Source organism: Garra rufa, chromosome 17, assembly GCF_049309525.1.
Source record: "Garra rufa chromosome 17, GarRuf1.0, whole genome shotgun sequence".
Classification (NCBI taxonomy): Eukaryota; Metazoa; Chordata; class Actinopteri; order Cypriniformes; family Cyprinidae; genus Garra; species Garra rufa.
The window spans coordinates 7,041,198-7,052,738 of NC_133377.1; positions in this window are offsets into that span (position 1 = coordinate 7,041,198).

Below are 11,541 nucleotides of genomic sequence, written 5' to 3' on the forward strand. Positions count from 1 at the left end.
TCAAACACTCACTGATGCTTCAAAAAAAAAAAAAAAAAAAAAAAACACACACAATGCATTAAGAGATGGGGGGTGAAAACTTTTGGAATTTGAAGATCAGGGTAAATTTAACTTATTTTGTCTTCTGGAAAACATGTAAGCATCTTCTGTAGCTTCTGAAAGGCAATACTAAATGAAAAAAAAACCCACGATATTTAGGCAAAAACAAAGTACACATCTTCATTCTATTCAAAAGTTTATACCCCTGGCTTTTAATGCGTTGTTTTGCCTGATGCCTTCTGAAGCATCAGTGAGTGAACCTTCTGTATTAGTTGCATATGAGTCCCTCAGTTGTCCTCAGTGTGAAAAGATGGATCTTAAAATCATACAGTCATTGTTGGAAAGGGTTCACATACTCCAAATACTGAAAAACCTGAATACTGATACTGAAATATCTTATTCAGGTCAATACTAGATCAAAAATAACATGCATTTTGTATGATCCCTCTTATTTTGGAATAAATAAATAAACCAAAATATATAACAACAATAATATCTATGAACTACAACTTAAAATTGTAAAAGTCAATGCTAGCACTGCTAAAACATATAAAACATGTGATAACATTTATGGAAAAAAAAAATTGTACTGAACACAGGCTTTGAACAACTACAGTATCTCCGGTCTCCTCTAATCATTAAGTAACTTGCGTCAATAACCTCTCATGAAACTCAATTTGTCCTGGTTGAAACCAATATTCCTCTTCCTCAAAATGTTTTGAATCTCTCTCTCTCTCTTCCACACCTACACACAACAACAACACCACCACCTGAACTGGCTAAAGTTACAGGACCATCCATAAATAGAGAGGTAGGAGGACACAGAGAGAGAAAAGTAATGGCTGTGAAATGCCTCATTGGTTCTGACGGTATTGTAGGATGAGGGAACTGTCGGGATTTAATCGAGGCAGAAGTACAGCCCAGTCCACAGGCAGTTGAGGAAACGCCTGGAGGCTACTGGCTATTGCTATTAGTGTTGAAAAACCAGACCTGCCTTTCCTGAGGAGCAACCAGGGTGAGATCCTAACAGATACGCTTAAACACAACCACACTAACTTAAATTTGAGAATTATTAGGAAATAATGCTAGAATCTACTCACCCCAATATCATATTTGGTTTCAAAACATGTGAGAACCAATGTATCATTCTGGCATGTCAAGTTTGGCCTTTAATAATGTGAAAGAGCAGCATGAACATTCTTCAAAATATCTTCTTCTGAGCTCTACAGAAAAAAGTCAGTCATACAGGTTTGACAACACAAGAGTGAGCAAATGATTTTTAGTTTTTTTTAGGTAAACTAAATAAAAGTACAAAAAAGTGCTAAAGACCATATTTTTGAAAAGCTATCGAGTGTATGTAAATACCAGAGTACTGGTCTTTGTCAGTTTACCACGGTACTGCTCCAGTAATTTTTTCACATGGTCTGAGAGATGAATACAGCGATGCAGACAGTGGATTTAAACATGTGGAAAGAAGTCTGTCTGTGTGTACGTCGGCACGGCAAATCAAATCCACTGTGGAGAGTAATGTGTCTAATCTAGCATGAATGGCTACATCTGACACACAACCCGCATGACTGACAATATCTGATCTCTGACTCCCTCTTTCTCTCCTTTGCCTTTCTTTCCTGCCATTTCATGTTTTAAAAGGCACGTCTGCATACATGGATTTGTGGTCATGAATGCACATACTCATGCACACACGCACTCATAAGCCAGAGGGAATGAGTAGGGGAGAGTGGGGTGAGTTGTGCCAGTTTTTACTCAAAGTGACTTTATAGTGAAGCCATGACAATAATCCCTCCAATTTAAGCATGAACATATATTTCAGGATGTGGTGCATCCCCGGGAACAATAACTTTGGATCTGAAATAAACTGATTCAGAATTATAGCTTTCAGAAAAAAAAGTGGTCTCGTGGCACAACTTGCCCCCGGTGCGGGGTAAGTTGTGCCTTTGGGGAGAATACATTGGGGTAAATTGTGCCAGTGATTATTTAAGTTAAAAAGAACATTTTAATGTCATGAACTGTAATGCTATATAAAATCAAGACAAATTCAAATCAAAATCGGTCATTTAAGGTTTATTTAGATATTGTTACCCTATTAAACTATTGGCATGTCATATTTTCTACTTTTTCGGGAAATACAAAAAAACTCAAATACACAATATATGATATTTGTGAATAATTAGAAAGCTGTCTGTCAACAAAACACTGTCAATTATGTAACATAAAGGAAGGAAGTTGCTTTCCTATGAACATTTCTGAACATCCCATTGTGACTTAGGCCACTTAAAAAAAACTGACAAACGGCAGGTAAATCAAACACTGATGAGGCACGCTCATCTTCTCACACAGATTATCCCCTGTGGGTATGTAGGTCTAGATCAGAGATACCCAACCCTGTTCTTGGAGATCTACCATCCTTATACATATACATATCTGACCTGAAAAAGATATTTCACATAAAAGATGTTTACATATAGTCCACAAGCAGTGGCGGCTACTGGTCTGTCAAATAGGGGAAGCTCATTTTCGGCCTACATCATAAAATTGTCTATTTATTTAAAAGTAAATTCTGCCCTACGTTCCTTTTCAAGAAAATGGTCTGTAACCCTGTCGTACCAACTAGGCGTCTTTTCGTGTGCAGTTTCACCCACGACGCTAGCCTAGCCTACTATATGAATGAATGAATGAACGATCTAAAAAAAAAAAAATTAAACTCTGTAAAAGTGAAACAAGGAATGTGGTGTATAATTGTGTGAAATGTATGATGAAAATCAAGCAATTTCGCCAAGCAAATATAAAGAAATAGGTTGCAGCAGTTTTTATTTCGACTGAACTTGAGAAATCCACGATGGGACTGAGCGCGAATAGCTTCAGCGATTCCTTATAGTACAAAATCGCTGTCAGTCAAAAGGAGATGCAATCTTTCGACAGACCTTCCAATCATCACGCAGAAGCTCAGCGTCCAGGCCAGCCCACTCCTCATTCACCCCCAGAGACGCTGAGCGTCCGTGGGCGGGACATAATCGCAGCGTTTATCCAATGACCATCTAGTTTCAAAGCACTGAAAAAAAACGTTCAAAGCAGCCCCATTGAAGTCAATGGACGCTGGGCTTCAATGGGGAAATGCACTGTGACGCTACGGGAATGTATGAGAAGAAAATCAAGTCAGCCGACCTGCTATATCTAACTGATTCTGAACGAACTCGTCTTTGAGATGAACGTTTTCTAACGCATTTTTAGTCAATAAAATGTTAATACAATAGTACGTAATTTGACCATTAATTTTGTGACATTATAGGGGAAGCTGAGCTTCCCTTGCAGTCTTAAAGAAATCGCCACTGTCCACAAGAGAAAATAATAAATGAATTTATAAAAATGACCCTGTTCAAAAGTTTACATACACCTTATTCTTAACACTGTGTTGTTACCTGAATAGTCCACAGCTGTGCTTGTGTTGTTGTTGTTGTTTAGTGATAGTTGTTCATGAGTCCCTTTGTTTGTCCTGAACAGTTAAACTGCCCACTGTTCTTCAGCATTTCTCAGCACTTTTGTGTATTTGAACCCTTTCCAACAATGACTGTATGATTTTGAGATCCATCGTTTCACACTGAGGACAACTGAGGGGCTCGCAACTATTACAGAAGGTTCAAACACTCGCTGATGCTTCAAGAGAAAAAAACGATCCATTAAGAGCCATTAAGGAATTTGAAGATCAGAGTAAATTTTACTTATTTTGTCTTCTGAAAAACATAAGTATCTTCTGCAGCTTCTGAAGGGCAGTACTAAATGAAAAAAAAAAAAAAAGGATATTTAGGCAAAATAAAAATGTACACATCTTCATTCTGTTCAAAAGTTTACACCCCTGGCTCTTTGTGCATGGTTTTTCCTTCTGGAGCATCAGTGAGTGTTTGAACCTTCTGCAATAGTTGCATATGAGTCCCTCAGTTGTCCTCAGTGTGAAAAGATGGATTTCAAAATCATACAGTCATTGTTGGAAAGGGTTCACAAACACCAAAAATACTGAAAAACCAAAGGGGACCTAAAGACTTTTTCTGAAGAACAGCAGGTGGTTTAAGGACAAACAAGGGACTCATGAACTAAACACAAAACTATTACTAAAAAAAAAAAAAAAAAAAAAAACTATTATTTTTTTATTATTTATTATTTTATCTTTCATGTGAAATTTCTTATTCAGTACTAAATTAAAAATAACACGCATTTTGTATGATCCATCTTATTTTGGTAGAACTACAATAAACCAAAATATATAATAACATAATGTATCTATGAACTAAAACATAAATTGTAAAAGTCAATGCTAGCACTGCTAAAGCTATCTGAAATATAACTGAAATTAAAATTAAGCTTAAATATATTAAAAAAATAATAATTATAATAAAAAAATAATAAATGACAAAACCATAAAGTAATTTTGTGCAGGTGCACGTGTCTCTACACAGCTTACGCTAAAAGGCTTCAACAAGAGAGGGCAGAGCTCATAAATGACTATTAATTCTGTCATCTGTAATCCGTCTCAATCTGCTCATCCTGCCACAGTTAAAAGGTAAAGTCTATAATCAGACGATGGACAGACTGCGTGAATAAACACTGCAAGATTAACTGGCCACTGGACATCAGTAAAGAGAGGGGGCTAATTGCTAATGCTTTAGAGCTTACCAGCCGGCCAAATACACGGCCTCGGAGTGCAATGAAAGATAAGAGCTTTCCCATAAGAAATTATGGAAATACACTGCATTAACCACTTGATGGATATGTAGTAATAAATAACATTAACCCTTAACCATAAAACATAAGGTCACTGTGACTTTGATGAATAAACACTTTACTGTAGGCAAGTGTTCGGTTTGTTGTGCGTGTGGATGTTGCGCCACAGGCTTGACCCAACCATCAGGAACACAGCCAATTCCACTCATTCTGTCGCTCTCATCCATCAATCAAACACCTCAAGCTGCCATTATGCTTGCCATAAGGCCCTGACCGGGGCAGAGGGCCTCAGGAGGGGTGACCGTGTTCCTCTACAGTTCACTGGAGCTCAGTGGCTTCCACTTGAACACTGACTGTAGTCACATAAATGAAGAAAAGACTTCTAATGAGGTTGGGCAAGCAGACAACTTGAAAGGATGATGTCTTATCACAGACCAAGTTCAAACCCATATGTTCCACCTGAGCACCACAGCTCAATGTCTCTGTGGTAACCAGTAAAGAAATAGTTCACTCAGAAATGTAAATGTACTCACCCTCAGGCCATCCCAGACGTAGATGCATTAAATCATTTGCTCACCAATGGATCCTCTGCAGTGAATGGGTGCCGTCAACAACTGATAAAAACATAATAATCCAGACAGACTCCAGTCCATCAATTAATGTCTTGTGAAGTGAAAAGCTGCATGTTTGTAACAAACAAATTCATCATTATGGCACTTTAACTTCTGGATTAAATACTGTAATGGTTTTACCAGCTTTTGGACTCTCATTCTGACGGCACCCATTCACTGCAAAGAACCCATTAGTGAGCAAGTGATGTAATACTACATTTCTCCAAGTCTTCTCCAATAAAGAAACAAACTTATCTACATCTTGGATAGCCTGAGGGTGAGTAAGTTTTCAGCACATTTACATTTTTAAGTGAACTGTTCCGTCAGCTTCTACAACCCTTCATCTTTGAAAAGTTTTGTGATATTCACAAGCGACATTCATAAATTGTGTTTATTTGGAGTCCCACAGCAACACTGCACTAAGCTCAAACCTTGGTAGCAGCAAATGGGAATGATTTTGGAGTTTTGCAGAACAAGGTTTACTGTCTAGATGCAACCAGTTTAAATAAAATAACCCACACAATCCGTGTGAATATCGTGAGTTATTCTGTTGGAAACTCCCTTAAGCTGATTCATTATGGTCTCCTGGAAACAACAGCTTTTAGAGAGCGACTTTCATCCCACTTCTGGTCACAGCAGGAGATTTTCGACTAAAAATCTGAAGAGCCAGCTTTCCCCACTGTGCAGTAGAGTTAGAAACGCAGCATTGGACCTCAGAATAAACATAATTTAGAGGCTAAGGCCCACTATGTTTGCTGAAGTTCCCCCAGAGTCGTCTAAATAATCCTCTGTGGTCTGCTGAGCGAAGGGGGTGGTGAGATGAGAACTGATGTTTATGGTGGGAAACAATGGAAATTTTGTGTGTGAGAAAATCTTTACTTCTGTAGTTGAATCTCACCCACATGAATGTTGACATAACTGACATTGAAAGCTTTTGGTTTCAGAAACCACATTTACATATACATAGTAGTAATTTGTTGCTATTATTATCCAGTAGTATTTTTCCTGCTTTTCCATACACTGTCAGAAAACCAAGACATACATGTATGTGTACAGTACATACACGGCTTACAATGTTTCATTTCAACAAAATGTTAAATAACTGATTAATTTTAGCTTAATGTTCGCAAGTATTTCATTTCATAATATTTGGTACAGAGCAATTGTAGTACAATGTTGACTGATTTTGTTACAGTCTTCACTAATGATTCATTTCAAACAAGCTTTTGTACAGATTCATCTCAGTACAATGTTCGGTATGGATTGATAATCAGTGCTTTGTTAAATACTGATTCATTTTAGTGCAATAAGCTGTGTATATTCATTTTTAATATAATGTTCAGTATTGATTCATTTTTGTACAATATTTGGTGTTTATTCATTTTAATATAATGTTCAGTACTGAATAACTTTAGTATTATATTTGGTGTTTATTCATTTTAAATAATGTTCATTTTAATATAATGTTCAGTACTGATTCATTTTAGCACAACATTTGGTGTTTATTCATTTTAATATAATGTTCAGTACAGAATCATTTTAGTACAACATTTGGAGTTGATTCATTTTAATATAATGTTCAGTACTGATTCGTTTTAGCACAACAGTTCATTAATTTTAATATAATGTTCAATATGGATTCATTTTACTTTATTTGTTTTAAATAATGTTCAGTAGTGTTTTTTATGTTACAGAGTTTTTTCAATTTTAATATAATGTTCAGTGTTGATTTGTTTTGGTACAACATTTAATGTTTATTTATCTTAATATAATGCTCAGTACTGATTTGTCTTAGTACAACAATTTGGAGTTGATTCATTTTAATACATTGTTCAGTACTGATTCGTTTTAGCACAACAGTTCATTAATTTTAATATAATGTTCAGTACTGATTCATTTTAACACAACATTTGGTGTTTATTCATTTTAATATAATTCTTAGTACTGATTCATTTTAGCACAACATTTGGTGTTTATTCATTTTAATATAATTCTCAGTACTGATTCATTTTAGCACAACATTTGGTGTTTATTCATTTTAATATAATGTTCAGTATTGATTAATTTTAGCACAACATTTGGTGTTTATTCATTTGAATATAATTCTTAGTACTGATTCATTTTAGCACAAAATTTGGTGTTTATTCATTTTAATATAATTCTCAGTACTGATTCATTTTAGCACAACATTTGGTGTTTATTCATTTTAATATAATGTTCGGTATTGATTCATTTTAACACAACATTTGGTGTTTATTCATTTTAATATACTGTTCAGTACTGATTCATTTTAGTACAACATTTGGTGTTGATTCATTTTAATATAATGTTCAGTACTGATTCGTTTTAGCACACTATTTGGTGTTTATTCATTTTAATATAATGTTCAGTACTGATTCATTTTAGTACAACATTTGGTGTTGATTCATTTTAATATGTTCAGTACTGATTCCTTTTAGCACAACAGTTCATTAATTGTAATGTAATGTTCAGTACTGATTCATTTTAGCACACTATTTGGTGTTTATTCATTTTAAAGGTCCCATATCGTCAAAATCAAAATTTCCTGGCTTTTTTCATGATAACTAAGGTCTAGGGGCTATCTAACTACCATATGAGTTTCAAAACAGTCAATCCACAGTAAACTGCACACAGCCTGCTTAAAGTAGCTGTTCATTTTCACGAGCAGCTGTGACTTCCGTAACGATGTGACGTCCGATCGACTCAAGTCACCGCCTTCAGTCACAAACCAACGTCCCACCCTCCTTTTGTCAAACCCCCAGACAACAACGCATCCATTCCATTGAGCAACAACAACAGGAAAACAAGTGGAGAAAACCCTGTTCAGTCGATAGATGTCAAGCTACGATCATTACACAGGCTTCAGAACAACGTTAATATAAGAGACCAGCGGCACGTCAACTTCAGCCTCTTTCACACAGCGATTCCGGTAAATACACGGATAATGTGTCCCACGATTTGTTCCGGAATTGTTTAATTTGGTTCATTCACAGTTGTTTTCCGGGATCTGTGCGTGCTTTACACACAAACCATAAAGACATGTGACGTTTGGATGTGAGATGTAATGCGACGCGTACGTTTCACTAAACTGAAACTAACCTGAACAAACTGTGCTTCAGTGCTGATAGTGAGGAGCTGACTCTGCCTGATGATCGCTGCTTCATTCCACTTTGCACGTAACGTTATTTTTCGTTGTGAAGAGTCGCTTGATAACGTGCATCATTACTACAACACTGCCTTTGATTCTGGCTTTGGTTCACACAGTTCCCGTAATTTTCCAGAATCAGCGCGCATTGTGAAAGGGGCTTTACTGAAGCAACAGTTATGTAGCCTACTGCATTCGGTGTTTGTAAAAGAAAAAACATTAATGATCATTCTAAAATATCCTGTTGAGTATCAGCTCTCTCTATTGCTCTGAGCTCGCTTACGCTTACAGCATACATGACCGTAGTTACCTGTGATTGGCCTGGTTGTGCGTCACTCAGAAAACAACAGGCCAATCAGAAGAGAGGCTCATGAATATTAATTAGATGGGCCAAAATCGACCTGTTTTTGACAGAGCTCCTAAAAAAGGAGCTGTAAAAATATATTGAGATGGATTTTGGCACTTATACCGCAAATATATATTCTTAAGGACATCAACAAATAAAATAAACCTCCAGAAATGTGTACGATATGGGACCTTTAATATAATTCTCAGTACTGATTCATTTTAGCACAACATTTGGTGTTTATTCATTTTAATATAATTCTCAGTACTGGTCATTTTAGCACAGCATTTGGTGTTTATTCATTTTAATATAATTCTCAGTACTGATTCATTTTAGCACAACATTTGGTGTTTATTCATTTTAATATAATTCTCAGTACTGGTCATTTTAGCACAGCATTTGGTGTTTATTCATTTTAATATAATTCTCAGTACTGATTCATTTTAGCACAACATTTGGTGTTTATTCATTTTAATATAATTCTTAGTACTGATTCATTTTAGCACAAAATTTGGTGTTTATTCATTTTAATATAATTCTCAGTACTGATTCATTTTAGCACAACATTTGGTGTTTATTCATTTTAATATAATGTTCGGTATTGATTCATTTTAACACAACATTTGGTGTTTATTCATTTTAATATAATTCTCAGTACTGATTCATTTTAGCACAACATTTGGTGTTTATTCATTTTAATATAATTCTTAGTACTGATTCATTTTAGCACAAAATTTGGTGTTTATTCATTTTAATATAATTCTCAGTACTGATTCATTTTAGCACAACATTTGGTGTTTATTCATTTTAATATAATGTTCGGTATTGATTCATTTTAACACAACATTTGGTGTTTATTCATTTTAATATACTGTTCAGTACTGATTCATTTTAGTACAACATTTGGTGTCGATTCATTTTAATATAATGTTCAGTACTGATTCGTTTTAGCACAACAGTTCATTAATTTTAAAATAATGTTCAGTACTGATTCATTTTAGCACAACATTTGGTGTTTATTCATTTGAATATAATTCTTAGTACTGATTCATTTTAGCACAAAATTTGGTGTTTATTCATTTTAATATAATTCTCAGTACTGATTCATTTTAGCACAACATTTGGTGTTTATTCATTTTAATATAATGTTCAGTATTGATTCATTTTAACACAACATTTGGTGTTTATTCATTTTAATATACTGTTCAGTACTGATTCATTTTAGTACAACATTTGGTGTCGATTCATTTTAATATAATGTTCAGTACTGATTCGTTTTAGCACAACAGTTCATTAATTTTAATATAATGTTCAGTACTGATTCATTTTAGCACAACATTTGGTGTTTATTCATTTGAATATAATTCTTAGTACTGATTCATTTTAGCACAAAATTTGGTGTTTATTCATTTTAATATAATTCTCAGTACTGATTCATTTTAGCACAACATTTGGTGTTTATTCATTTTAATATAATGTTCGGTATTGATTCATTTTAACACAACATTTGGTGTTTATTCATTTTAATATACTGTTCAGTACTGATTCATTTTAGTACAACATTTGGTGTTGATTCATTTTAATATAATGTTCAGTACTGATTCGTTTTAGCACACTATTTGGTGTTTATTCATTTTAATATAATGTTCAGTACTGATTCATTTTAGTACAACATTTGGTGTTGATTCATTTTAATATGTTCAGTACTGATTCCTTTTAGCACAACAGTTCATTAATTGTAATGTAATGTTCAGTACTGATTCATTTTAGCACACTATTTGGTGTTTATTCATTTTAATATAATTCTCAGTACTGATTCATTTTAGCACAACATTTGGTGTTTATTCATTTTAATATAATTCTCAGTACTGGTCATTTTAGCACAAAATTTGGTGTTTATTCATTTTAATATAATTCTCAGTACTGATTCATTTTAGCACAACATTTGGTGTTTATTCATTTTAATATAATGTTCGGTATTGATTCATTTAAACACAACATTTGGTGTTTATTCATTTTAATATAATTCTCAGTACTGGTCATTTTAGCACAACATTTGGTGTTCATTCATTTTAATATAATTCTCAGTACTGATTCATTTTAGCACAACATTTGGTGTTTATTCATTTTAATATAATTCTTAGTACTGATTCATTTTAGCACAAAATTTGGTGTTTATTCATTTTAATATAATTCTCAGTACTGATTCATTTTAGCACAACATTTGGTGTTTATTCATTTTAATATAATGTTCGGTATTGATTCATTTTAACACAACATTTGGTGTTTATTCATTTTAATATACTGTTCAATACTGATTCATTTTAGTACAACATTTGGTGTCGATTCATTTTAATATAATGTTCAGTACTGATTCGTTTTAGCACAACAGTTCATTAATTTTAATATAATGTTCAGTACTGATTCATTTTAGCACAACATTTGGTGTTTATTCATTTGAATATAATTCTTAGTACTGATTCATTTTAGCACAAAATTTGGTGTTTATTCATTTTAATATAATTCTCAGTACTGATTCATTTTAGCACAACATTTGGTGTTTATTCATTTTAATATAATGTTCAGTACTGATTCATTTTAGTACAACATTTGGTGTTGATTCATTTTAATATGTTCAGTACTGA